Below are 27,790 nucleotides of genomic sequence, written 5' to 3' on the forward strand. Positions count from 1 at the left end.
TTTCCATTTTGTTCTGCCAATGGCTCTGAGTTCTGCCTGCCATGCGGGGCAAAGGTCTGTACCTGTCTCCTACACCAATCCAGGTCTCAACCTCCTTCCTGATGGTACAGATGATAGTCCCAGTCATGGCCCGGATATATGCTCCAAAATTTCTCCATGAGCACACCAGTCCTTCCAACTCAGTCTAGTTTTGTAAAGTCCAGCCTAGATCTGCAGCCCGCCCCAGGCTGGCCGGGCAAGTGACAGAGAAAGATGAAAGGCATGCCGCAGCCCGGATGACAAATGCCTGCGACAAGAAAGCTGGGGCATGTACGGAAGAAAAAGAATGGCTGGCCTCAGGGAAACGCCGCTCTCTGCAGAGATGGGGACAAAGGATAAGGACGAGCAGACCTTTTATACAACCCATCAGCTCACTTAGAATTTTCAGGTTAGGATGTATAAATGTGAGTCAGGTGACTCCATCTATTTTAAAAATGTGGTATGACCGTCTGGATCTATGCGACATCGTCACTTAGGAGCCAGAGAAAGAAGGGTCTGGGGAGTGTGAGTAACACAACTGAACCTTAGTCTCATGGGGAGGCTTTCTGGTAAAAAGGAAGAGGGAAGTTACATGGAGTCTGCGGAGGATCTACTGGAATCAGTTCATCATTGCTCAATGGAAATCAGTAGGGACACAGGAAAACGTACAATCAATTTTAGTGGAACATGTCTAGGGTACAAAACTGAAGTCAAGATGTGTGTAGTTAGACTGTGGTAACAACTACAAAATCTTAGTGTCTCATAATAATGAAGATTATTTTTCATTTATGCTACATGTCCATTGTGAGAAGACTGTAGACTGCTCAGTCATTTGTGCTCCTGGGCTGATGAAGTGACACTGGGACACTCAGTTGGGCACACTCATGGTTTCATAGCAGAGGGAAGAGAGACTGACAGGCTGAATCATTCACCAGTCCTTCAATGCTCCTGTCTGAAAGTGACATCTATGACTCTGCCCACATTTCATTGGCCAAAGCCAGTCATATGACCAACCTAAACTCTCCAGGGGGCAGAAGTATAATCTTTAGTGAACAGTAATAGAATCTACCACGCCAAGGGCTCGGAAAGTCAGTTCTGCTTTGAGGCCTGAGATCCAGCTTCACTACCTATGGGGTGATACAGATCTTCAGGATCTAATTGGTGGACAACTGTCTTGGAATGGAGCTTTAAACAAATGAAGCGATGCATCACGTAACAATGTGTCATTAGGCGATTCTGTCATTTTGTGAACATCAGAGTGTAAAGCACAAACCTAGATGGTGTGGCCTAGAACTACGTAGGCCGGACAGTGTAGACAATATGTGCCTTATGGATACAGGCATATCCAGTCTGCCGTTGACTGAAAGGTTGGTATGTGGCGTGTAACTTGACAAGTGTAAGAATAGCATGTAAGCTTTAAGAGGGTGGAGTCATGGTCTGCTTTGTCCTCTGGTGAATCTCAAGGGGCTAGAAAAGGCCCTTCAAGACATATTTGTTGTTGAATGCACTATAAGTGGGCTTAAGATGCAATTTGACCCTTCCTGCCTCAGTTAAGGGGGGTCTGAGTTCCGTCCTCTGACGTCTTTCGGTGTGGAGATGGAGGCGTACCGAGAGAACCAGTGGCTCTCTCATGGAACCCAGTGAGTTGGACTTCCCCATCTGCTTGGGGATGCTGTTTTTGGCCTCTGTTTTGGTCTCTCCCAGAGGTCTGCAAACATTTTTCTGTAAAGCGCAGATGTTAAATCAGGCTTCGTTGTAGTAAAGGCAGCCATAGTCAATGTGTAATGAACAGTGGGGCCATGTTCCGACCAACTCGACAGGCAGTGGCCAGGGTCAGCGGGCGGAGGTAGTTTGGCTTCTCAGCTCTTGTTTTTCCAGTGTCCTTTTCAGAACCATTTCCAGGTCATGCATTTTCTCACTCTCATCTGCAGTATTGTTGTTTCCAGATCTCTCATCTGCTTGAGGTGTTTAAGGTTTTTGTTTCTTTTAGTCCCAGGGAGCATTTCCATCCCCAACCTGGTCAGGTTTTGAATCTTGCTGCATGGCCGTGAATCCCTGGTGCTCTACCCCCTGTGTATCCTCATCTGCTTTGAATGCGGAACCCCTCTCCTGTTTGACCTTCTCTAAGGACTCCCTGGAATATGGTAGGAGATGGGAAGGGCACACGACTGTGTGAAGGAAGAGGAGCCTGCCTCTCCTCTCTGTCTTTGCATTTTGGTTGGTCTGAGAAGTATAAAAATCCACTTTCTTAGAGATGTGGCTCAGCTATTTTCATGTTATGGAAACTGATGCCTCAGACTCATGGAGCTTTTTCAAGCTGGAATGCCTCTGGGGTAACGTGACAGTCTGGGGAGTATTAGCCAGCCGCCCCCTCTTTCTGGGTCAAGACCAGGCTTATGTAATTAGAAGTCCACAGAGGAGACGAGTCAGACGGTCAGATGCACCCTGGCCAACAACCTTCCCCCGCAGCCTTTCATCTGTTTGTCACAGAATTTTAGAGCAGGAAGAGACCTTGTACCTAATGAACTCTTCAGCTCGTTCTAGCCGGATATGTGAACATTGCAAGGACCAGAATGCAAGCCTCCTGGTGTCCTCGATGTCACAGTCAGAGCCCAGGACCCTCATGGGTATTCCACACCCGTCAACTAACTTAGACTGCTGTCCACCACCCCTCCCCACCTCTGCTGACAAGGTACACACATCTGTGACCCACCCTGTGGGAACCAGGGACAGAGGGAAGGCGGGAAGGAGGGAAGGGGGAGGAGGCGGCCTTCCAGCATAGACAATCAGAGACTCGGCCTTGACTCGGTTGTTAAGATAGCTACCGCCTCCCATATCCAGCAGGCAGGGAGCACTGACCTAGGGAGTTTGAGCCCCCATGGGGAGGAGAAGCCATCCAGAGAGGAAAGATAAAGAGGGAAGGGGGGAGTCTGGTCCGCTCCCACCTCCCGGCTGGCTGCTATTCCAGCCAAGTGGCTGAGCTGGAGAGAAAGAGAACTGATAACAGATAAGGGGCTTGCTTTCCTATGGCCTTGTTTATACAAGCTTGGGTTTTTGCAGGCTGCTCCCTGAGGATGGGGGGGTGGATGAGCTTTGTGAGTGGAGGGCAGTGTGGGGTTCCTGAACTGAGGCATGCTCTCAGTTGGCTAAGGCCTGTGGGGCTTATAGATCTGCCCCGTAACTCCCACCCCCATTCCCAGACTTTGGCAAGAAGCCTGCTGGGTAAAGGCTTGAGCTCAAATGCAAGGCCTTCCACACTTGAATAGGGATGCTTTTCACCCCAAAAGCAGTGGAGATGGCAACTGAACCTCTCACTTGGCATCTGGTCTCCGGGCATCTGAGAAACCATTTGCAGTCACAGCAGAACCTTGTGGTAACATGATTGAGCTAATTCAAAACTTCCTTTGGCCCAGCCACGGTGGCTAGCTGAGTGACTGTGTTCCACGGGGTGCAACCACACGGGAGGCTTGGGTTTAATTTCTGGTCCAACCTATAGGCTGGCGTGGTGGTGTGCCCCTGTAGTCTCGGCACCTCGGGGAGGCTGAGGCAAGACCATCATGAGTTTGAGGCTGGCCTGGGCTACATAGCGAGATCCTGTCCAAAAAAGGGTTTGGATGTACTGGGGCGTGTCTGGAGTCCCAGCTGAGAGACTGAGGTAGGAGCATCATGACACAGCAAGACCTTGTCTTAAAAGAAAGAAAAGAAGAGAGAAGTAAAGGAATAAAGAAAGAAAGAAGGCAAGTTGGCCCTCTAGCACATCAGGGTCCTGAGAGGATGAAGAATTGGAAGAAAAAGAGTTGAGGCATAATTAGGCCCCATTTAGGGGTTCTCTCTCTGTCTCTCATGCACACGTGCACAAGAAGGCATTCCCTGCATTGTATTTGTCTGCTTCCCTTTGTATTATGTCTGAGGGCCTGGAAGCTATTGGACAGCAAACTCCACATGGCGGGTGCCGTGCTAGGGAAGAGGCATCAAGTCTCGAACAAAGTGGATGTAATCCATGCCCTTGTGGAGACCGAAAGCAACTCAGAGATTGTGTGACTCATTGGCCAGTGTAGGATTTGCAATGGAAGCATATGGCAGTTGGGAAAGGCTTGTGGTTGGGAAAGACTTTATGATAAGATAGTAGCTAAATGGAGGTTTGAGGGAAGAGCAGGATTGCCTAGCCAATTGTGAGAGGTGTGGAGGGAGTGCATCCCAGGCAGAGGACTCACCACAGGTGAGGCCATCATGGGAGCAAGAGAAAGTGGGCATTAGTGGGAGCCCAGAGAGGGAGGAGGCAGTGGTGAGAAATGAAGATACAGAGGTAGGCAGGGGCTAGTTCATGTGATGGGGGGTGGGGGCTAGAAGGGGGAGAGAGATTCTGTCCAGTTTTACAACCCTCCATTCAAAGGTTGCACAAGAAAGGGATTCTGGAGGGAGGGAAAGAATGGGACCAGGGGTTGACTGGTCGGGATGGGAGGAGGGAGAAACCCGGGACACTTTCTACATAGGAAAGTGGGAACCACCGTCATTTCTGAGATATTCTTAGGTGGTGAGTCCTGGAGCAGAAGCTTCTTAGCCTCAGCTGGTTGCCCTTCTGTGTCAAAGTTCTGCAAATGCTGTGGGTTTGGAGGTCTTTCCTGTGGGTGCTCCTCTTGGCCTCAGCCCCACTGTGGCAGCCTTAGTTTGAGATGACACCAGACTGGAGAAGTTGTCCTGGGAGACCTATATCTCCGAGGTAGGAGGGGTGGGACCCAGGTGAAGGCTGAGTGGCAGCTCGTTCAGGTAGGGCATGCTTCCTTTGAAGCTCTGTGTCTGCCTGCCCCCGTCCCCCACCTCCACCACCATCTTGCCCTATAGGGTGGCAGTGAGAATGATCCAGAACACCTTGCTGATGTCCAACTCAACCCTTCTGTGTTTATAAGTCATTCCCAAAACCTTCTAGGAAATCAACCATCTGTCACTCCTTCTTTCTGTCATTCCATTCTATTCAACGGTTATTGAGAAATTATTGATTTTCTGGCACTAACACATAGTAGGTGTCTTCATTGGGTTAAGTTCCATACCTTGGTCCAGGAAAACCCAGAACTGGTAATACTAAGTTTAATAGGTCAGGGTACAGGCTCCAATATCAGACTATTGGGGTTCAAATTCTTTTAACAACTCTGTGGCCTGGGGCAAATCTCTCCATTTCTTTGCAGCTCAGTTTCCTCATCTACAAGACAGATAACAATAGCAGCCACTGCCTGGGCTACTGGTGAATTAGATGAGGGCATCCCTGTTTAAGGCTTAGTGCATCGTAAGTGGTTAATGAATATTAGTTTCTAATTTATTTTTCTAATTGCCAGATTGCACATGTACTTGCTGGAGAGAAAGAGAGAGAGAGAGAGAGAAAGAGAGAAAGAGAGAGGAAGACAGCACCCCCAACTGGGATATGGTCATGCTGTAATCCCTTTCTTCTATTTCTCCACCTCGTTGAGATTTTGGGCAAGCCCACGTGCATACACATCTGAGGTGCTTTTGAAGCCTTTGGGGCCAGGATTCAAGCAATGGTCTGTCATGTGAGATCTGGCTCCCTTAACCACAAGACTACAAGGCCAGGGCAGTTACTATTGTTGTGTATACCAGATGTTTACTTTGTGAGCAAAAACTTGGTAAGAAGAAATCTTTCTTGAGAAGTAATGCAATGATATTAAAGCTATCTATCCAACAGCAACTATTTTTATTTTTATATTTACTTCTAATATTTATTGTGAGACCATAATAAAAAAAATCCAGAAGTGTGAGGAACTATATTCTTTCTTTTCTTTTGAGCTACTCCAGGAAACCTGCTATATATAGACTCAGGAAATAACTATGGGTGTGGGAAACACCCCCACATCCAAGCTGAGAGGTGAGAACCCTGGATTTGTATTTCTGTTTCATCCCTTATGTCTTGTGTGATTGTGGATATGTGTCTTAGCACCTCAGAACCTGTTTTTCCTCATCTGTGAAATGGGAATAGCCCCTCCGGCCCTCCCCCGTAGGTTGAGAAATAGCACTCCTACGGGCAAAGTGCCTAGCACATAATAGAGGATTAGTAAGTGTAAGTTCCCGGCCCCTTCTTCAGATTTAGTGTGGGGTTCAGTGACTAGGAGGTACCCAGGGGTCAGTGTCACCAGGTAGGCCCAAATCCATCTCCGGCCTTCCCCACAGGATGCCCCTAACACACGCAACAGGACTGGAAACTCTGTTTAGTTTTAAAGCCCAAGGGTCTGGACTAAGTCTGTAGCTTAGTGGTTAGGGGAAACACGGCTGACCATGGTTCAAGTTCCAGCCCAGTGGCTTGAAAACATACCAGGCAGTGTGTGTGCATGCTCCAAGTCCTGGCAGGATGAAAAACAGAGGAGAAGGGATTGGGGCATGACCATGCCCCATTGGAGGGGGTGCTTTTTATCTCCGAGGAGAGTGTGTGTGTCCACGGGTCCAGCCTCTAGTTTGCTGACACCACTACAGAGAAAGAGGCGGCTCTATGAGCATCGCCAGGGCTGTCCCTTCAGCTGGCACGTTGGAGGGGAACTAGGAGAGGGAGAAGGTAAAGGCAAAGCCCTTTTCTGGAATCCCCTGGGGTTCTATCCTTGGTGGTCAGGGTGACTACTGCTGGGGGAAAGGACTCGGGATATTTGGGTGGGCGAGGACTGCAGTGGAGCAGGAGTTCAGGAAGAGCCAGTCACAGTGAGGGGCTGCGATGATTAAGAGGGGAGCTCATGAATCTGGCTGATTACCCCAGTCTCCTTGTCACCTCCTCCAACAAAGGGCCTTTCTCACATACCAGAGAATAGTATGTTAATAACAAATAATTGCCTATGTCTGTTGGACATTTTATAGATCAGGGTATTCTTTTATATTCGCCTTCTAATTTCAACCTCACAAAGGGGCAGAGAAAGGGAGATTATATTCCTATTTGACAGGTGACAAAACTGAGGTTCAGAGGGACTCTGGATCTTGCCCAAGCACATCCAGCTACGTCGGGACTTAAATCCAGGCCTTCGAGAGCCAAGGTACCCACAGCTGAAGGACAAGTAGGAGCTCTCTAGGCAACCAGTGATCTGATCGCTGGAATCATTTAGAAAGTTTTTCATTAAAAATCTAAAAATAAAAGTACTATCCGGCCCTTCTTCCTTTTCGGACCCATTGACTTCTGTTTCTGACTTGAGGACTACGGTCTCCGAGCGGAGGAGCATGGAGTGGCATGCCGAGATGAATCTTTTCTCCTGCAGATGGGGATTTAGAACGGCCTTACGGAAGGGTTTCAGAGCTGCTTATTAATAGGTGACTAAGTGAGGTTACAAAATCACGTCGTCTGGGCATCAGCTGTCACCGAAGGGATTAGGGGCCTCTCATCCATTGGGCCTGTTTCTAAGAGATCACACTAACAAACAGTGTGAACGTGAGGCCTTGGGAAGGCCCTTTACCTCTCTGGCCTCAGTGTGCAGATCCTTAAATGGATGAAAGTTGCTCTCCACCCACTCCCACCAGCCATTGCAATGACCCTGATTTGACCTTTCATATGCAGTTCCGTAGAGAAACTACCCTGAAACCATCTGGAAACCAGTCTAGCTCTGCTAATACTAAGTGGTGGCCCTGGACCTGCCACTTGGTCTCTCTGGGTCATGGTTTCCTCATCTGCAAAGTGCAGAAGGTGGCTCTTCAGTCCTTCCAGCTCCAACAGTCTGTGGAAGCAAATCACCAGGGCTGGGCTAGGAGAACTGGCAGAAAAGTGAGGCCTAGGGGCTTGCCTGGGTAGGTCTGAGTTGGGGGACCAAGTGGGTGAGCTGGGGGTCATAGAAGCCAGCAGACAAGAAGGACTCAGGGGAGAGGGCCTGGATGGTCTGAGTTAGAGGGTGGTGAACAGGGAATCAGGGCACCAGGTCAAGCAGTCAGACCTTGCTCATTCTTTTGGGCCATCTCAGTAGAGGTTTGTAGGGTCCCAGGCCCACTGGGGAGACTCTGAGGAGGCTGGAGTGCTGCCCCTGCTTGGTCAGGTGGGCCTCTCGCCTTGCAGATTTTTCTGGAAAGCTCTCTGCTTTGCAGCTCTGCCTGAGGCAGGTGAGGAGGAGAAGAGAGCAAATTCTCCAGCTGGGCTTTGTCAGCTGGTGAGGTGGGGACTAGCGGGAGATAAACGAAGCTCTCAGGAGGTAAACAATAGCTTTGCTCTCTGGTGTTCAGATCCCAGCATGGGAGAAAGGCAAGGCCACAGGTGTCCAGATCAGCCTGCTGTGTCATCTTGGGCAGGGCAGCTCGGGAAGTGGATGCAGGCAGGCGGAAGTGGATGCAGGCAGGCCTGCAGATAATGGCCAGACTGTTCACTCCAGCCTTTTGCGCTGTCCCATCAGGGTCACGCGCCCTTTCCTTTGCTGATTGATTTAATTGCCAGAGGGCGCATGCACTCACTAGACAGAAACAGAAGAGAGAGGAAAAGCACCTCTCCCACTCCCATGCCATGGTCATGCTGCATTCCCTTATTTCTTCATGCTGTCTGGATTTTAGACACACATGCATAATGCACCTGGCATCTTTTTCACCCCATCTGGGCTGGGAATCCGGTTCCCTTAACCACTAAGCTGTGGGGCTAACCTAACTATGGCCTCTCTTTTAAACAAACACCACAGGGGGACCAGCAGGTGGCATGGTGCTTAAGGTGCTAGACACTCCCACATGGCCAACCATGGTTCGAGTACCGGACCTGGTGGCTTGCTTTCTCACTTTCCTTCTTTCTCTCTCTGTGTATCTCTCTCTGGTCAAATTAAAATAAATGAATGAATACATAAATAATGATTTAAAAAAGATTTCTTCTTAAAAAAAACCACAAAACAAAAAACAAACACCACAGGGCCAGCTGCAGTCTTACTGCTTTGGGAACTCCAGAGACTCATTCTGTTCTTCCTTTTGTGGACCAGGGTGAGGAGTAGAGGGATCGTGTCGTCTCTAGGCAGGTAATGAGACCAAGGTTTCAGTTCTTCATACTTACTTCTGGCAAACCCTATGTTCCCTCTGTGACTCAGTGTCTCCATCTTTAAAAGAAAAAGAAGGATCCATGTGGCCACCCCTCTCCCTCTGGCTCTTGGGGATACCATGGGGATACATGAGGTCATGTCTATCATGGAGCTGTGGGTCCTTGGGGAGGCCCTAGGAAAATACCAGCTGCTGTACTGGTTATGGAGATTTAAGGTTCAAGAAGCGCCCAGTGGTGTTATGACTCATGAAGTCCTGGCCACCATGCTGATCCCAGGCCCGACGTGGTTAGCCAGGTCCAGACTGAGCAGGAAGCCAAGCAGAAACCTGGCGCTCTCAGCCCTCAGAGGCAGCTGATGCCTTCGCCCGGTAGCCAGGATAGAGGTAAGGGGCTGGTTCCTGCATCTGAGTCCTTGAGTCTTAGGAAATGATATGTGCCTGTCATCGCAGCCCAAATGTCACTAAGGGGCCATCTCCCCTCAGTTTCGGCTCCTCCTGCAGTGGGAGGGTGCAAGGTGGCGGGGGAGGGGGAGTTATGAAAGGTGCCTTTTACCAACAGGAGACAAGAATCTTCAACTCAGAGCTGGAAGGCGGATCCCACCTCTGCTGCACACCAGCTGTGTGACCTTTAGACGAAGCACCCTACGCCTCAGTTTCCCCATCTGTAAAATCAGAACCACAATAACAATACATGCCTTGGAGGGTTAGTGTAAGAACTGAACACGTTCTAGACTTCTTAAAAATTAGTCCTTTTCATGGGAACCAGCAGTTAGTGTAATGGCTATGTCGCTGGACTCCCACGTAGTCGATCGCAGTTCGCGTCCCGGACCCGGTGGCTTAAAACTCACGCCGGGCGCGTATGCGTGCATACCCAAGATCCCGAGAGGAGAATGGAGGAGAAGGGATTGCGGCGTGACCATCCCCCCGGGGGGGTGATTTCTCGCTTTCTGTCTCTATGTCTCTTTCTGTCTGTCTGGCGAGCACATGCGCCCTATAGTGAAAATCTCTCCAAAAAAATTAGCCCTTTTCAAAAAAGTGTATTCACCTATTTCTTCCATGAAAGAGAGAGAAAGAGACTCCCACGAGGGTCTTCACACTGTGATTCACTCCCAGTCTCAGTTGGCCTGGATCTTGCATGCACATACACACCTAGTGTGCTCAGGGAGTTCCCAGGACACAGACCCAGGACCTTTCTCACATGGGTCCATCTGGGCCACTTCCATGTCACTGCCTGGCCACTGTCCGGCCTATGATCTAGAACGTTAGTAGTACTAGCAGGACATTTGGCATGTAGAAATTGCTCAGTAAGTGTAATGGGAGGGAGCGAAGAGAGAGCATGAGCTTAAGATAAGCAGACAGAGCAAACTAATGGCCCTCTATGTCGCTGGACTCCCACGTAGTCGATCGCAGTTCGCGTCCCGGACCCGGTGGCTTAAAACTCACGCCGGGCGCGTATGCGTGCATACCCAAGATCCCGAGAGGAGAATGGAGGAGAAGGGATTGCGGCGTGACCATCCCCCCGGGGGGGTGATTTCTCGCTTTCTGTCTCTATGTCTCTTTCTGTCTGTCTGGCGAGCACATGCGCCCTATAGTGAAAATCTCTCCAAAAAAATTAGCCCTTTTCAAAAAAGTGTATTCACCTATTTCTTCCATGAAAGAGAGAGAAAGAGACTCCCACGAGGGTCTTCACACTGTGATTCACTCCCAGTCTCAGTTGGCCTGGATCTTGCATGCACATACACACCTAGTGTGCTCAGGGAGTTCCCAGGACACAGACCCAGGACCTTTCTCACATGGGTCCATCTGGGCCACTTCCATGTCACTGCCTGGCCACTGTCCGGCCTATGATCTAGAACGTTAGTAGTACTAGCAGGACATTTGGCATGTAGAAATTGCTCAGTAAGTGTAATGGGAGGGAGCGAAGAGAGAGCATGAGCTTAAGATAAGCAGACAGAGCAAACTAATGGCCCTTCCAGCCCTGGGCTTCTGTGAACGGAAATAGCATGGGGTGAATGTCTCCCAAGCCTAGACCCAATGACATGGCTGCTAATCAGTTCAGGGGGGTTTGGCCCAGGCAGCAGTATTCTCTGGCTAAACTTGCTGGATTAAGGGAATAAAAGGTGCAGAGTAGGAGCAGGTTCCCACAGGAATCTGTCCTCCTTCCACTACAGCCTAGAAACAGTTCAGTTCTTTAATGACCAGAGCCCAAAGGTCTTTGGAGAGAGGTGTGATGACAGAAGACAAGTTCTATGATCAGAGCCCCAGGCTGGGCAGGGAGCCTTTACTCTTGTGGAAGCCGCCTGTTACGTTACCTGGAACAAATTTCTTAACTAGTCATCCTTAGGCGGAGGGTGAGGCTGCCGACAATAGGCTTCTGTTCTTGCTGCTTCCAGTTGTGTGACCTTGAGTATGTCATTTGACTTCACAGAGCTCTGGCTGCTCAGCCGGGGATGGGATTACAACGAAGCCTTCTCAGGGAGTGGCTGTGAGGATGGAATGAGGCAATGACTGATCTCCATGTAAGTTTGTGTGGTCAGGTGAGGAGCCACCTACACTCTGGTCAAGGGGCAGAGACTGCTCACCACCCTGGACTGAGAAGGAGAGGATTCTAGAACCTTCTCCATTCCAAACTCAGCCTACGGGAGTTTAGGTTAGGGGCAGGTAGGACCATCAGTTTTGTGTGGGAGGTTAAGGCTGAACAGAGAGGAAGGCTCCAAGCCAAACTCACCAATCTTTTTTTTGTTTGTTTATTTTTTAAAGGTTTTTGCCATAGGGTACATGTGCGCTTGCTGTAGACAGTGAGAGGGAAAGTAAAAAATCACCCTTGGGGGGAATGGCCACGCCCATCCCTCCTGGGATTTTGGGTTATGTGCATGCATGAGCGTGTGCACATGCACACACACACACACACGAGGCATGATTTTTATGCTGCCAGGTCCGGGTTGCAAACTGTGGTCAGCCATGTGGGAGTCTAGTGCCTTAACCACTGTTGGCCTCACCAATAATTTCTTCTTTACTTTTTTTATTTTAGAGGTTTTTGCTATAGGGCACGTGCGCTTGCCAGACAGACAGAGACAGAGAGACAGAAAGCGAGAAATCACCCCCCAGGGGGGATGGCCACACCACAATCCTTTCTCCTCTATTCTCCTCTCGGGATCTTGGGCACTCACGCACACACATGCGCCTGGTGTGAGTTTTAAGGCATCGGGTCCAGGACGCAAACCGCGGTCGACTACATGGGAGTCCAGCGACATAGCCATTATGCTAACTGCTGGTCCCACCAATCATTTCTTCTTGAAGCTACCTTACAAGAAAGCGCATTGGAAAGCGAATTGGAGCCTCAGTTCACCTGTAGACTGAGGAGTCTTCTCCCTTCCTAACAGAAGGAACAAATGAGAATTTGTCCTAAATCTTGGCTGTCAAATGTGGTTGGTGTTATTAAGGTACAGGAGCATACAGCATGGTACAGTCTGCAGACCATGAGCTGCCAGCCTGCTGGCCAGGTTTGATGCAAAATCTCATAGATTGTTTCTGTATGGGAGTTTACAATACAAATACTGAATTGTTGGAAAGTCATGATGCATTTTTGCATAGAAGAACAGAAAAATATGTCATGACTTTTTCAATGACTCAGTAATTTGTTGCAGTGGTGGGAGCCTTTAAAGGCAGGGAGTGATAGATTGTGATTATGGATTTTGCAGCCCTTCAGATAACATGCAGAGGCCTTCCCTAAGGGGAGGAGTTATTATACTAGCTGGAGGACACTCCAGGGGCACTGGGGTCACAGTCTGAAGCCGGCAGGCAGGGTTTCATTTGCTGCCCTAGAGACTGCAGATGGTGTGGAGCCCCAGGGGAGCAGTGCATAGGCCATCCATGTATGTCTGTACCCCTGGAGCACGCATGTGCAGGGGGCTCTCATCGGCAGGTCTCCCATAATGCTCTAGAAGCCACAGCCTGTCAACCCAAAACACACACCCAGTTCCACGGACGTGGTGCACATGCAGCTGGGGGCTGGTAGGAAATTGGTGCTGAAAGCCGGTGCATACGCAAGCCTAATTTTCCTAAGGGTGCTGAGGTGTGCGGGTCAGCAGTCTGCTCTGAACACTGCTTTGGTTGACGCGGTGACTTCAGCTTCTCCCACTGATCTTTTTTTTCTGTATACCAGGTCTCCGTGCTTCTTAGTTCTTCCTTCCAAGGCTACCAGCGTGGCCTATGGGGCCAGACTGCTTGGATTTAAATACTGGGGCTACCACTTAGAGTTTTGTGTCTTTGGGTAAGTTATTTAACCTCTCTGTCTTAGTTCCTTGTCTGTAGAATGGGAGTGATGATCCCCTAGGGGCTTGTTTGTGGAGACTGAACAAGTTAAAACATGTAAAGCATTTAGACCAATAGCTAGCCCACGGTGAACGCTTCAGAAATGCTGGTTAAACAAAGGAGCACGTTCTGGTGGCCTTGAGCAGAGTGGAGACGGCTTTAGGTTGCCCATATCTCTCGCTCACTTCCTCTCCCTCTGCCGTTTCAACACACAGTCTAAGAACGGTGGCTTGCTATGCACTTAACATTCCCGTTCCTGGTTCTGCCTGAATTCTCGGCAGCTCACGGATTCCATCCAGGAAGCTGCCCTGCCCTGAGCACACTCGGACTCTGTGAATCCATCTTCCTCCCTGGGGTTCTCGAGTCCTGACAGCTGCCGTGGTCTTGGATCTTTGAAAGATGAGTCTTCTTAGTTCTCCAACCAGTTTAAAGTCACCAATCTTTTTTTTGTTTGTTTATTTTTTAAAGGTTTTTGCCATAGGGTACATGTGCGCTTGCTGTAGACAGTGAGAGGGAAAGTAAAAAATCACCCTTGGGGGGAATGGCCACGCCCATCCCTCCTGGGATTTTGGGTTATGTGCATGCATGAGCGTGTGCACATGCACACACACACACACACGAGGCATGATTTTTATGCTGCCAGGTCCGGGTTGCAAACTGTGGTCAGCCATGTGGGAGTCTAGTGCCTTAACCACTGTTGGCCTCACCAATAATTTCTTCTTTACTTTTTTTATTTTAGAGGTTTTTGCTATAGGGCACGTGCGCTTGCCAGACAGACAGAGACAGAGAGACAGAAAGCGAGAAATCACCCCCCAGGGGGGATGGCCACACCACAATCCTTTCTCCTCTATTCTCCTCTCGGGATCTTGGGCACTCACGCACACACATGCGCCTGGTGTGAGTTTTAAGGCATCGGGTCCAGGACGCAAACCGCGGTCCACTACATGGGAGTCCAGCGACATAGCCATTATGCTAACTGCTGGTCCCACCAATCATTTCTTCTTGAAGCTACCTTACAAGAAAGCGCATTGGAGCCTCAGTTCACCTGTAGACTGAGGAGTCTTCTCCCTTCCTAACAGAAGGAACAAATGAGAATTTGTCCTAAATCTTGGCTGTCAAATGTGGTTGGTGTTATTAAGGTACAGGAGCATACAGCATGGTACAGTCTGCAGACCATGAGCTGCCAGCCTGCTGGCCAGGTTTGATGCAAAATCTCATAGATTGTTTCTGTATGGGAGTTTACAATACAAATACTGAATTGTTGGAAAGTCATGATGCATTTTTGCATAGAAGAACAGAAAAATATGTCATGACTTTTTCAATGACTCAGTAATTTGTTGCAGTGGTGGGAGCCTTTAAAGGCAGGGAGTGATAGATTGTGATTATGGATTTTGCAGCCCTTCAGATAACATGCAGAGGCCTTCCCTAAGGGGAGGAGTTATTATACTAGCTGGAGGACACTCCAGGGGCACTGGGGTCACAGTCTGAAGCCGGCAGGCAGGGTTTCATTTGCTGCCCTAGAGACTGCAGATGGTGTGGAGCCCCAGGGGAGCAGTGCATAGGCCATCCATGTATGTCTGTACCCCTGGAGCACGCATGTGCAGGGGGCTCTCATCGGCAGGGGGCCCATAATGCTCTAGAAGCCACAGCCTGTCAACCCAAAACACACACCCAGTTCCACGGACGTGGTGCACATGCAGCTGGGGGCTGGTAGGAAATTGGTGCTGAAAGCCGGTGCATACGCAAGCCTAATTTTCCTAAGGGTGCTGAGGTGTGCGGGTCAGCAGTCTGCTCTGAACACTGCTTTGGTTGACGCGGTGACTTCAGCTTCTCCCACTGATCTTTTTTTTCTGTATACCAGGTCTCCGTGCTTCTTAGTTCTTCCTTCCAAGGCTACCAGCGTGGCCTATGGGGCCAGACTGCTTGGATTTAAATACTGGGGCTACCACTTAGAGTTTTGTGTCTTTGGGTAAGTTATTTAACCTCTCTGTCTTAGTTCCTTGTCTGTAGAATGGGAGTGATGATCCCCTAGGGGCTTGTTTGTGGAGACTGAACAAGTTAAAACATGTAAAGCATTTAGACCAATAGCTAGCCCACGGTGAACGCTTCAGAAATGCTGGTTAAACAAAGGAGCACGTTCTGGTGGCCTTGAGCAGAGTGGAGACGGCTTTAGGTTGCCCATATCTCTCGCTCACTTCCTCTCCCTCTGCCGTTTCAACACACAGTCTAAGAACGGTGGCTTGCTATGCACTTAACATTCCCGTTCCTGGTTCTGCCTGAATTCTCGGCAGCTCACGGATTCCATCCAGGAAGCTGCCCTGCCCTGAGCACACTCGGACTCTGTGAATCCATCTTCCTCCCTGGGGTTCTCGAGTCCTGACAGCTGCCGTGGTCTTGGATCTTTGAAAGATGAGTCTTCTTAGTTCTCCAACCAGTTTAAAGCCGATTCATGCCAGTGGGAGTGAGTAGATGCATCCCAGTTTAGTATATATTACAAATATATATATTACAAAATACTGGGTTGTTGGAAAAGTCAGGACCCATTTTTCTATGCCAAAATGCATCATGACTTTTCTGATGCTCCAAGAATAGCTATTAATGGAAGAGAGGAATTCAAATGTTCATAGTACAAGGTAATGATAGATGTTTGAGATGACGGATATGTTTATTCTACTGCTTTGATCATTACGATGTATTCATGAATGGGAAAAACACACTATATCTCATCAATATGTATAACCATTATGTGCCAATCAAAGATTTTAACTAAAAGATAATAATTTGAAAAGAAGAAAGCTCAGGCCAGCTAGTGGTGTGGCGGTTGGGGTGCTGGATCCCCACATGGTCAACTGTGTGGTTTGGGTCCCAGACCCAGCAGCTTGAAGAACATGGCAGGCATGTGCACGTGTGTCTTGAGAGGAAAACTGAGGAGGCGTGGTCATCCTCCATGGAGGGTGCTTTTTCTCTTTTCCTGTCGAGTGTGCTTTTTCGCTTTCGCTGTCTCTCTTTCTGACAAGTGCATGTGTCCTATGGCAAATGAAAAGAAAAAAAAGAAAACAAGAAAAAGAAAGATGGTTCCTCTTCATTAAGGCAGGGCAAGCCCAGCCTTTACCCACACATATCCTGCTGTGAATCTGCCCCCAATTGTTGGTTATCACCTTGGATTGTTCTTGGGGTCTGTGGGGCAGGTGAAGGTTGGGGTGCTGCCATCCTCCACTCTAGTTCTGGGTCATCTCTGGAGTCCTTGGAGTGACCATGGCTGTCTACTGCCCTGGTTTTGCATGGGCTTAGTCAGGGTATTTTTGTATCATTAAAGGACATTTTATTGACTGTTCATTCCTTGTCTGCTTTATTGTGATCCGACTGAAGATTTAAGTAATAAAGATAGAACACTGTTGAAAAGAGAGCTGCTATAAACCAGCAGTACAGATAAGTAATTGGCAAAGGACTGCCTGAAACCTGAGATGGCTGTGTGCTTAAATGGTGTGCAGGTGTAATGTGTGTTTATCAAGTATCTTTAAGAGGGTCACACCTTGGGACCAGCAGTTAGCGTAATGGCTGTGTCGCTGGACTCCCACGTATTCCACTGTGGTTCAAATCCCGAACCCGGTGGCTTAAACTCACACCAGGCGCGTGTGCGTGTGTGCCCAAGATCCCGAGAGGAGAATAGAGGAGAAGGGATTGCAGTGTGGCCATCCCCTGGGGGGGTGATTTCTCGCTTTCTGTCTCTCTGTCTCTGTCTGTCTGTCTGGCGAGTACACACGCCCTATAGTGAAAACCTCTCCAAAAAAAAAGGGTCACACCTTTTCAGGGCAGCTGTGTAATGCAGCATTTAAGCCTGTACAAAGGGAGCTAGAACTCACATGACTCACTGTGGTTTGAATCCTGCCCCAGTGGCTTGAAAAACACAGTGGGTATGTGTGTACATGCATGCCCTGAATCCTGATGAAATGGAGAAACAGAAGGAAAAAGGATTGTGGAGTGACCAGGCCCCACTGGGAAGTACTTTCTCTCCCTGCTCCTCAAGTACACATGCCCCCTGGCAATGAAAAAAAGGCTTCACACATTTTTTTAGAAGTTCATGTCTTTCTTTAATAAGAAAGAGAGACAGACTGTCAATCACCTTAACAGGGTCCTCATGGTGTGACCACCCCCAGTCTCTGCTAGCCTGGATCACACTCAGGCATTCCCAGCATGCTCAGGGAGGTCCTGGCTCACATTTCGCATGTGAGTCCAGTCGTGTTGCTGCACCACCACCTGATGGCAAAAATTCACACCTTTGACATTATAATGCCACTTCTGGGAAACCATCCTAAGGAAATGAATGCTATACCATTTGCAAAATGCCACAAAGGTGTTCTTTACATAGTTATTTATAAAGAAAACTAGAAACAACTGAAATGCCCAGTATTGGGGATGAGGTTTTATAAAATTATGGCTACCACTGATTTCAGTGGTTTTCCACTTTCTGTACATTTATGGTTGCTTGAGAAACTCACTAAAATGGGTATTCTCAGCTTCCACTCCCAGAGATTCTGACTTAATGGGTCTGGGATGAGATCCAGCAATCTGCATTTTTAACATACCCTATATAATTCTGATGCAGATGTTCTGCAGCTCGCTTTGAGAAAACTGATCAACTTGATGTGATATTTTACAGTCATTTAAAATGATGTTTACAGAAAGATTATAATAACATTGAGGAATGCTTTATAAATAGAAAAATATGTAAAACTGTATATATAACTCTGTAGCCAATTATGAAATACAACTATATAAAGCAAAGCAAAAATATACAAAAATGTAAACAGCGGTGGTCTCAGGGTGGTATGGTTATGGTGATTTTCTTCTTTTTTCCTACATTTTCTGTATTTTCCAGAATTTCTAAAAATGAACATTATATTTATCACAAAACCCCATCAGCTCATAATTTTAAAACAAAAATTGTCCTCTTTGGTGCAAATTAAAGGGTTGTCTATTGGGCACCCTCTTTCCTGGGATTGATACTAAAATATGTCTTTCAAAAATTTTTAGGTCTATGTATTTCATTCTTCTATGAGTGAGAGACACACAGAGAGGAATAGACAAACACCCCCAATAAGGTCTTAATGCTTAGATCTATTCCAGACTCAGTCAGCTCTGGGCCATGGGCACAAACATACCTACGGGGTTCAGGGAGGTCTTTAGAAGCGAACCAGGAACCTTCCCATGTGGGACAGCCTCACAGAGTGTCGTGAGCTGCAACTGCCAGCCCCTGTAAGGTGAAAGGACCCTGAAGTGAAGAGTTGAATTTCTTATCTTTTCTTGTTTTCGTTTGAATTTTTGCCACAAGGTGTGTGTGCTCACCAGAGAGAGATACCACCCTCCGTGGAGGATGGTCTCTCTGCAACCCTTCTCCTCGATTTCTCCTTTCAGGATATTGGGCACACTCATGTGCTCAGCATGTTTTTCAAGTCACTGGGTCTGAAATTTGAACTGTGCAGCCAGTCCTGTCAAATCTGGCTGTCTTAACCACCACACCTCTGGCTGGCCTTCCTCATCTTCAGATAGGCCCAACTCTTCTTGGAGATGTTTTCACACCTGCTTCACCCTCAGACAGTTGATAGTTGTCAGAGTTATGGAAGGCGCATTCAGCTTTCCTTAGTCATAGTCATAAAAGAGAATTCTTATTTTGTAAAGCTAAACTTTTTTATTTAATCTTTTTTTTTTTTTTAGAGAGAGATTATTGCTATAGAGTGCACATGCTTGCCAGAGAGAGAGACAGAGAGAGAGAAAGTGAGAAATCACCCCCCAGGGGAGATGTCCAAGTCACAATCCCTTCTCCACTCTCCTCTTGGGATTTGGGGCAAGCACACATACATCTGGCATGAGTTTCAAGCCACTGGGTCCAGGACTTGAACTATATAGTCAGCCATGTGGAAATCCAGCACCTTAACCACTACACTACATGCTGGTGCCGTGCTGAACTATCTTTTTTATTTATTTATTTTTTTTTTGAGAGGTTTTCGCTATAGGGCACGTGCGCTCGCCAGACAGACAGAGAGAGACAGAGAGACAGAAAGCGAGAAATCACCCGCCCGGGGGGATGATCACACTGCAATCCCTTCTCCTCCGTTTTCCTCTCGGGATCTTGGGCACGCACGCACACGCGCCCAGCATGAGTTTAAGCCACTGGGTCCGGGACTCGAACCGCAGTCGACTACATGGGAGTCCAGTGACATAGCCATTTTGCTAACTGCTGGTCCCCCGTGCTGAACTATCTTAATGCCATTCTGTTGAGGATTATTTCGGCTACTATGCACAGGACAGTGAGACCCTGTCTCAAGAAGTTGGAAATACGGAAAGCAAAGCTGTTTTCTGACAAATGCATATCTGGGCTGTTGAAAAAGTCATGATGTATGCTTTCTGTGTAAAAATGTGTCAACTTTTCTGCAACCCAATATTAGTCAGTAGAACTTCCACAGCAAAGTCCCACAGACTGAGTGGCTTATTAAACAGGAAGGAGTCTGAGGTGGAGATGCCAGCAGGGTTGGTTCCTTCTGAGGGTAGTGAGGGCAGGATACCTCTCCTTGTTCCAGGCCTTTCTCCTCGGCTTGTGGAGGGCCGTCTTCTCCCTGTGTCTTCATGTAGTCATCCCTCCAAGTGGGCTTGTGCCCGAATTTCCTCTTGTAAGGACTGCAGTTACACTGGGCTAAGGCTCACCCTAATGACCTTGTTTCAACTTAATGACCTCTTTAAAGAACCTATCCCCAGATATGTTCGGAGGGACTAGAGGTCAGAATGTTCTGAGGGACTGGGGATCAGAATTCAACACAAGTCAGCCTATAAGAATGCATTATTAAGCAACAGATGGTAGATAGAATTCAAGGGGAACTAAGATTTTCTACCTGAACCCAGACACTGCACCAACTCAAGGAGAAGCCATACGTCTCTCCTTCTTCTTTTAAATTGCCAGAGGGCTTAGGTGCTTGTCAGAGAAAGGCAGAGAGACAGAGAGAGTGAGAGAAAGAGAAAACTCCCACGGGATGTGGTCACACCATGATTCCTTCTCCATTTCTCTTTAGAGCTGTGCAAAGATATTCGTTTATAGACCTGGAGTGGGTCCCTATGGGTCCTTCTTACTTGTGGTCCCTGATATTACTCACTTGCTGGAATGTGTTAGCTCGGGCCAGCAGGTAGTATGGTGCTTGAGGCACTGGACACTCCCCTGTGGCTGACCATGGTCGAGTTCTGGACCTGGTGACTTGCTTTCTCACTTTCCCTCTGTGTGTGTGTGTCTCTCTCTCTGGTCAAATTAAAATAAACGAATAAATAAATAAAATTAAAAATTTTTTTAAAGAAAAGAAAATCAAAAGTTGGAGGGCCTGTGGGCTGTTCCATCAGGACCTGATCGGGGAGGGATGGCCTGCTCTGTCCTTGAGTTGCCACCTGCATGTCCTGGTGAGAGCTCTGTGTCTCTGCACTGCTTTTGCCCACATCCAGCCGAGACTCTGACTTCCCAGTCATATGACCGGGGGCAAGTTCAGTAACCTGTCCAAGTATCCTCTGGAGAAATGAGAATAAGAATTCTTGTCCTGGGGCTGGAAGGTGGAGTGGTGGTTGAGGGTGCTGGACTCCCACATACGATTGTGGTTTGAGTCCCAGACCTGGTGGCTTGCTTTCTCACTTTCCTTCTCCCTCTCTTTCACTCTATCCCTCCCTGGTCAAATTAAAATAAATAAATAATAAAATGAAATAAAATAATTCTTTTTCTTTTCTTTTTTTTTTTGGAGAGGTTTTTGCTATAGGGTGCATGTGCTCACCAGACAGACAGAGAGAGACATAGAGACAGAAAGCGAGAAATCACCCCCCAGGGGGGATGGTCACGCCGCAATCCCTTCTCCTCCATTCTCCTCTCGGGATCTTGGGCATGCACGCACACACACCTGGCATGAGTTTTAAGCCACCGGGTCCAGGACACGAACTGCAGTCAACTACAGGGGAGTCTAGCGACATAGCCATTATGCTAACTGCTGGTCCCTAGGGATTCAGCTTCTCTTGAGCAGCACATAATCACTATGCTGTGGAGACAGCTCTATTGTGTTTCTCATGTGAGAGGGAAAAGAAATCAAGACAGGTTTGAGCACCTAATCAAACCCACTGTCCTTGAAACTGGTCTGCAGTTCTTGCTCTATCTAGTTACCTCATGGGCCTCATCAGTTTTTCTGATGAACTAAATGCCCTGCAGAGAGTGCTTTTAAGGAGTGCTCCTAGGAAATGCTTAGAGACAAACGACTCCTTATCGGGAAGGTGGGGGTGGGGAAGGCTGTGGACACAGCTAGCCTTGCCTAAGCTCATTCACCCCCAATCTCGTGAGAACACGGTGGACGCTGGGTGTTGCCTAATCTGGTGGGCAGACCAAGGGCCTCATTAACCAGCAAAGCTGAGGCTTCCAAGCAAAAAGAAAATGCAGCTTGATAAAGTTATCTGGAATTATGTGTTCAGAAACTTCTAGAAAGAAGCAATGTCCACTTCAGTGTTTTGTAAGTATTGTGTTTTAAGAATCCATAGTGTGTTTATTCTGAGTCACATTTTGTAGACTATGACATATCTTCAGGGCTGAGGACTTCTAAAGGTCTGCCAGTATCTTCCCCTCCCAAATCATGATGGGTACGTGTGATCTGAGACTTGGGGGTTTTTAGTGCATTTTGGAGGCCTTGCCTGCTGGGCTCTGAAGCCACGGCTTCATTTCAGTGATGCGTTCAGAATACCTACAGCACAGGGTGGTGGTGTGTTTCATCAGAAAGCACTCAAGCACTAGTAATTCCTCCCTTCATTAGAAGGTTGTTCTGTCTGAATCATGGGATTAACAGAGCAGGATTTAAGGGTTAGCCCTTTAGCATAAAGATTAAGAGAGCTGGGGGTGGCAGGTGGCATGGTGGTTAAGGGTGCTGGACTTGCACAGGGCCGACTGTGGTTCAAGTCCCGGACCTGGTGGCTTGCTTTCTCACTTTCCCTCTCTTTTTTGCTCTGTCCCTCTCTGGTCAACTTAAAATGAATAAATAAATGAATTTGAATAAAGTGATTATTTAAAAAAAAAGATTAAGGGAGCTGGATTTCACAAGGCTAACTGCAGTTTGAATTCCAGCTCCAGTGACTTGAAAAATATACCAAGTATGTGTGTGTACGTTCCCAAAATCCTGGTGGGAAGGAGGAATGGAGGAGAAGGGATTGCAGCATGACTATGCCCATTGGAGGTTGCTTTTTTTTTTTTTTTCTCTTTTTTTCTCTCTCTGGTGAGTGCACATACACTGTGGACATTTTTTAAAAATATATTTATTTATTTTTTTCAATTATTTTATTCAACTTTATTTATTCATTTACTTATTTTAATTTGACCAGAGAGGGAGAGAGAGAGAGGAAAATGTTAGAAAGCAAGTCACCAGGCCCAGGACTTGAACTACGGTCAGCCATGTGGGAGTCCAACATCCTTAACCACTATGCCACCTGCTGGCCCCAATAAAATAAAACAATAATTAAAAAAAAAAAAGAGCAAAACTTTAAAGATTTTTTAAAGTCTTTAGCTGGGTCAGCTTGTGGCCAGGTGGTTAAGGGAGCTGGATCCCAGATGGTCAACAGTGTAGTTCAAGTTCTGGACTCAGTGGCTTGAGAAACATGCCGGGTGTATGTACATTCTGAGAAGAGAAATTGAGGAGAAGGGAGTGTGGTGTGGCCATGCCCCACGGGGGAATGCTTTCTCACTTTGCACCTTCTCTCTCCAGCAATTATATGTGCTCTCTGGCAAAATAAATATATAAAGAAAAGAAAAGAAAGAAAGAAAGAAGTTCTTTTACATGTTGCTTTTTATATGAAGTAAAAAGAAAAGAGAGGCATGAGATTTGAATTTCACTATTTTCTTCTTTTTTTTTTTTTTTTTTGAGAGGTTTTTGCTATAGGGCACGTGTGCTCGCCAGAAAGATGGAGAGAGACAGAGACACAGAAAGCAAGAAATCACCCCCTTTCCCAGAGTGGATGGCCAAGTCATGATCCCTTCTCATCCATTTTCCTCTTAGGATCTTGGGCACGCACGCACACGCACCTGGTGTGAGTTCAAGCCACCGGGTCCGGGACTCAACCTGCGGTCAGCTACATGGGAGTTAGTGACATAACCATTACGCTAACTGCTGGTCTCTTCACTATCTTCTTCTTAGACAGTGGTGCATATCCATGGCCTCAGCAGGTTTGTGAGTATGTAAACATGTATAACTATAACTGATAGAACATATGTGCATATGTACCTATATGTAACTATAAACACGGGGTTGTCTGTAAAGTCATGAGACATTTTTGCATAGGATAAAACACATTATGACTTTTCTTACAACCCAGTACTTAATATAATTATAAAAAGTTTTCCATTGAGTTCTGTTGAAATGAATTAAACCATGCCTGAATTTACCCTACCCAAGGCCAAATATGTATAATTTATGAAGCTGGACTCCTCGGAGCTTCTGGATTTGCACCATTTTCACTGCCTATGGAAAGTTCTATTCCTTGTTGGAGGCAAGGACATAAGCGCAGGACTTCCCTGTACTTCCCCCAAAGCACTACGAGTATTACCAGTTCATAACTGAAGACCCAGAGAGTTGCAACCATTTCTTCCCAGGTTTACACAGATGACAAGGAGAGAGCCAGGATTCAACCCAGTCTGGCTGACTGCAGACCTTGCGCTGGTCTCGCGAGCTCGCTGCCTCCATGGCACCAGGCCTGCCAGCCGTGGTCAACGTCAGGCATACTGCTCAGGTCCAAGTGAAAAACAGAAAGCCCCTACTCTGCACCTTGCAGGCTAATGTGGGGATTTGTTCAGCCACCAAATGTCAGGTGTCTCAGGAGCACCAATCACCGTTGCGGGACAAAGCTGTGTCATCCAGGGTGCAGGAGGACAAAGACGCCTTGGTGGTGGGCAAACAGGGTGTGAGTTCTGCTTCCTCTGTGGTCCAGGCTCTCCAGAGTGTCCTAGTCAGACCCTTCAGTAGCTCCTTACTTAGGAGAGGCCCACGCCCTTCCTTAAGCCCTGAGCACAGCGGCCCTGCAGAGCCCATCCATTCATGCACTGGCTCATTCATTCAGCCAGACTATTCATTGAGGCCCACCCCTCCCCCTCAGCCTACGCACTGGGACAGCAGGAAGGAAGGAAGGCACTGTCCTCGCTGGCCAGAAGCTTTCGGGAAGCGGGGAGATAAAGTCAACAGCCACAGAGCGAACGCACTGACCACAGTTTTACAAGTGTGACGAAGGAGAAGGTGCTGCGGAAATCAGGAACTACCAGCCACAGGAGGCCTGAAGGGTGACTTGCAGTTGGCTGACGAAGGGATAAGGAAGAACATTTATTTAATACGCCCACTGGCCACTGTTTCAGTGCTTTACAAATGCGATAGGGTCTTTAAAAAGTCCATGGAAAATGCATATTATGAAAATACTGCGTATGGATTTTACCTTTTTTTGCACATTAATTTATACTCTAATTCCAGCTTAAACATTTTTTTAAAATAATTATTTTTAGGGACCAGCAGGTGGCATGGTGGCTATGTCGCTGGACTCCCATGTAGTTGACTGTGGTTCAAGTCCCGGACCCGGTGGCTTAAACTCACACCAGGCGCGTATACATGCGTGCCCAAGTTCCTGAGAGGAGAATGGAAGGAGAAGGGATTGTGGCGTGGCCATCCCCCCCGGGGGGTGATTTCTCGCTTTCTATCTCTCTGTCTCTCTTTGTCTGTCTGGCGAGTGCACGCGCCCTATAGCAAAAAAACCTCTCTAAAAAAAAAAGAATTATTTTTATTTAACTTTATTATTTAATTTATTTTATGTAAATTTGACCAGATAGGGACAGAGTGAGAGGGAGAAAGAGATGGAAAGTGAGAAAGCAAGCTGCCAGGTCCAGGACTTGAACCGTGGTTGGCCATGTGGGAGTCTAACACCCTTAACCAGCATGCCACTTGCTGGTCCTCTAATTCCATTTTTCATGAACTTTTAAAACTCTCCCCCATGCTGACTTGTTAAATTCTCATAACACTGGTATTACTGCTCTAAGCAGGTATTACTAGTATCCTCATTGTACAGATGACAAAACTCAGGCACAGACAGGTGAAATGACTTGTCCAAGAACACTCACTTAGGCATGGTCCTAGCCAGAAGCCATGTTTATCAGCACATGGATGGTATTTAAAATTATTTTTCTTTCTTTCTTCTTTCTTTTTCTTTTTCCCACTCTCTCTTTCTTTCTTCCTCTCTCTCTCTTTCTTCCTTCCTTTCCTTTCTTTTTTTCATTTTCTTTCTTCTTCCTTTTTCTTTCTTCTTTTTCTTTCTTTCATATGAGAGAGAGACAGAGAGACAGCACCCAGCAGGGTCCCTACTCTGCATTTCACCCCCAACCTTCAGCCAGCTTCAGATCATGGGCAAGCACATGCCTGGAGTACTCAGGGAGGTCTCTGGACTTGAACAAGGAACCTTCTCACATGGGTCGGCCTCATGGAGCACTTTGTTCTACTGCTGTGCCACCATCCAGCCCCTAGATGGTAGTACAGCAGAGATGAGATGAAATAATTCAGGGAGAAAAGAAGAGGCCCTCGGCTGGAGACCTGGGAGACGCCTGCATTCAGGATGATCTCCCCAGAAGACTGAAATCTGGTGTTGGGGGCGGGGGGTGGGGGGGGGAAGGCGAGGGACAGAGAGTCAGAGACGGGTGCTGGGAAACAACAGAAGGAAGTGTTTCTACAAGAAGGGAGCGCCCAGCTGGCTAGATGCTGCTGCTGTCGGGGAGGATGAGGGCCAGTGGACACCATTGTGACCCTTGGCAAAAGCGATGTAAGGAGAGCTGAGTGAATGGGTGGGAGGAGGTGAGCGAAGCCCTGTGATTAGGGAGTGCAGGAAAAATGGAAGGAGAGCAGGTAGTAATTCTGATAAATAATTCTTTTGAGGAATTTTACTTTAAAAGGGGGAAGAAAAATAGGGTGGTTGCTGAAGGGTGACCTAATTCCAAGGGGTTTTTTTCAAAGATGGGAGGTATAAACCTGCTTGTGAGAGGAATGCTTCGATGAAGGTGAGAGGGCACCGAGGACAGAGCGAAGCTCTAAGGCTAGGCCACGGGTGTTCTCCAAGACCCAGCGGGTGTGTGGGGAAGGCCGGCCTTAGAAATGTGCAGCAGGGCAGTGGCCAGGGGCTGGTGGGCAGTACTGTGCATGACCCCCGCCCCCAACCCTCTGTCATTCAGCGGCAGGTCCGTGAGTGGCCTTCACTCCAGAGCTTGCTGGTTGTCCTCTCTGAGATCTTAGCAGAGCTTTTAAACGGGGGAGGCACCATTCTTCCAGGACACTGCAAGGGCCGCAGGGCACCTCCTGGCATCCTGTCCCTGGGGCATCACCAGCCTTTGCTGAAAGGACAGGGCTGATGGTGCTGCGTTCTCCGTGGAGCTGGCAGTGGAGGAGGGGGTTAGCTCCCACACCTAAGGCTTTGTATTTCTTTTCTTTTCTTTTTTTTTTTTCTCTCAAAGATGTGTTAGACTCTTGCTTTCCAGGTGCCCTAGACACTCGAGGACAGGGACCAAGAGATCCCTGCTGTCATGTAATAGATGTAGCATCAACCCATTTGACAAACAAGATGGCTGTGAACTGAGTAAGTTTGCCTAAACTTACTTTACAGAGTTTCTTAGACACAGAATGAGCCAGTTAGGGCCCTTGGGTACTTTACTGGTTTTCAAGGTTTGAGCCTACGAAATGTGTGGTATAGCAGGCACCACCTATTCAGCCCTCCAAAGTCTTCCTCCTCAACGGGCCTATGTTTGGCAGATAAACACTCACGCTCATACAAAGAAGGGAGGAACTAAATCTGGAGATCTTTGAATGCAAAACCAGGGGATTCCCCAATAGGGAGCAAGTTCTTCTGGGTAAAGAAAAAGAATTGGGTAAACGAGGCTGCAGCGCTGGTGGTCTGAGACAGCCTGCCGTCACAGGGTGGACTACCTCTAACCCACCTCTTCATGTTTCAGAACTTTAAGAAACAGCATGTAGGCATAGACCCTTGTGAGAGGACTTCTGTGGATTTCTCTTTTCCCCAATGTATTGTAGGTTGTATTGAAAATTGTCTTCCTACAAAGTAATAAAACATAACCGTGGATTTTGGGTTTGCTACGATTTCAGGCTGGCTGAGGAGTCTACAGGGAAACTGTGAGAATTGAGTAGGAGGTGCAGATGAGAAAAAAGAGAAGTTCCCCTTGTTCTCGTCTGAGGAAACTGGGATGGAAGGAGCCATGTGATGACGTGAACGGGAGACCTCTCCAGAGCACCAGAAGGGAGTCTGTGGTTTTGTCCAGAGGCAAGTTGGCTTAAAAAGGGCTGAAAGCACCAAGCAGCCCCCAGAGATTGCTCCAGCCCGAGAGTAGGAGGGGAGGATGAAGGACAGCTAGCCTCGCAGGCAGGGGTGCCCCTCTGCCTCTGCTTTACTCCTG

The 27,790-nt window shown here is 47.8% G+C and overlaps 1 long non-coding RNA gene across 1 annotated transcript; it reads left to right on the forward strand.

Annotated features, from left to right (window-relative positions):
- The first annotated feature begins 2,534 nt into the window (after window positions 1–2,534).
- Window positions 2,535–13,299, forward strand: LOC114009723 (uncharacterized). The gene is made up of 3 exons (XR_003551109.1): window positions 2,535–2,710; window positions 11,423–11,513; window positions 13,160–13,299. It is a non-coding gene; the product is annotated as an uncharacterized LOC114009723 (long non-coding RNA).
- Window positions 13,300–27,790: the final 14,491 nt, after the last annotated feature.

This window comes from Tupaia chinensis, unplaced genomic scaffold, assembly GCF_000334495.1.
Source record: "Tupaia chinensis unplaced genomic scaffold, TupChi_1.0 Scaffold000609_1, whole genome shotgun sequence".
Classification (NCBI taxonomy): Eukaryota; Metazoa; Chordata; class Mammalia; order Scandentia; family Tupaiidae; genus Tupaia; species Tupaia belangeri.